Source organism: Rhagoletis zephyria, unplaced genomic scaffold (genome assembly GCF_001687245.7).
Source record: "Rhagoletis zephyria isolate East Lansing unplaced genomic scaffold, Rhagoletis_zephyria_1.1 Rzeph_scaffold_02522, whole genome shotgun sequence".
NCBI classification, from domain to species: domain Eukaryota; kingdom Metazoa; phylum Arthropoda; class Insecta; order Diptera; family Tephritidae; genus Rhagoletis; species Rhagoletis zephyria.
Genome location: NW_016159606.1, coordinates 32,171 through 34,028, shown reverse-complemented (window position 1 = coordinate 34,028; position 1,858 = coordinate 32,171).

Genomic DNA, 1,858 nt, shown 5'->3' with positions numbered 1-1,858 from the left:
TGTGTCAGATAATGCAGCAAATATTATTGGAGCAATAAAGATAGGACAATGGCGTTCAGTCCCATGTTTCGCACACACACTTAATTTAATAGTTCAAAAAGGATTGCAACAACTAGACAGTATTAAAATAAAATCAAAAGCGATTGCTGAGTTTTTTCATCGAAGCGCTAATGGGTTACAAAAACTAAAGGAAACACAAAAACAATTAAATATGCCTGAATTAAAATTAAAAATTGATGTGCAAACGCGATGGAACTCAACATATGAGATGTTTGATCGTCTATTAAAGGTTAAAGATGCCTTAAATGTAGTTCTGTCACGTCTTAAGCTTGACCTTTGTATGACTCACTAGGAGTGGGTTATAATAGAAGAAATAGTACCCAAAATAGTTGAAGCCATTTTATGAAGTGACTACCGAGTTGTCCGCTGAGCAGAACGTTACTCTTTGCTAGGTTGTTAGACTTAAAGACAATATATGTTCATATGTATGTATGCTAATAGTAAACAAAAATTATCGCTACAGGTCACTATATTTTGCAAAATGCTGCAAAAATTCATAGCAGGAAAGGTTGCCAACTCAGAAGACGTTAGGGGTGTTTTAAAAGTGCTACAAACAGAGATAATGACACGTTTTTCTAAAATTGAAAATAATATTTTATATGCAGAAAGTACAATACTCGACCCTCGATTTAAAGGGCCTGGTTTCAAAAATGAGTATGCATACAAAAGCGCAATAGAGCACTTCAAAAAAAAGTTAACAGCAATACAACCAACAGAAAGTGCCAGGGTTGAAGAAGTTGAGACATTTCAACAGAACGTAAACAATTTTCAGCCGAGGCGAAGCAAATCTCACCTGATAGCTTGTATCGAAAGTGCGGAGCGTCATACCAGTAACAACCTGTGTGCAACACTGAGAAATATAATGGATGAGTAGGAAATTTCTAATAAAATTACAGCAGTTGTGTCAGATAATGCAGCAAATATTATTGGAGCAATAAAGATAGGACAATGGCGTTCAGTCCCATGTTTCGCACACACACTTAATTTAATAGTTCAAAAAGGATTGCAACAACTAGACAGTATTAAAATAAAATCAAAAGCGATTGCTGAGTTTTTTCATCGAAGCGCTAATGGGTTACAAAAACTAAAGGAAACACAAAAACAATTAAATATGCCTGAATTAAAATTAAAAATTGATGTGCAAACGCGATGGAACTCAACATATGAGATGTTTGATCGTCTATTAAAGGTTAAAGATGCCTTAAATGTAGTTCTGTCACGTCTTAAGCTTGACCTTTGTATGACTCACTAGGAGTGGGTTATAATAGAAGAAATAGTACCCAAAATAGTTGAAGCCATTTTATGAAGTGACTACCGAGTTGTCCGCTGAGCAGAACGTTACTCTTTGCTAGGTTGTTAGACTTAAAGACAATATATGTTCATATGTATGTATGCTAATAGTAAACAAAAATTATCGCTACAGGTCACTATATTTTGCAAAATGCTGCAAAAATTCATAGCAGGAAAGGTTGCCAACTCAGAAGACGTTAGGGGTGTTTTAAAAGTGCTACAAACAGAGATAATGACACGTTTTTCTAAAATTGAAAATAATATTTTATATGCAGAAAGTACAATACTCGACCCTCGATTTAAAGGGCCTGGTTTCAAAAATGAGTATGCATACAAAAGCGCAATAGAGCACTTAAAAAAAAGTTAACAGCAATACAACCAACAGAAAGTGCCAGGGTTGAAGAAGTTGAGACATTTCAACAGAACGTAAACAATTTTCAGCCGAGGCGAAGCATTTGGGACGAGTACGACTCTGAATTCCATTGTGGCAGCAACACGAGAAGTTGAT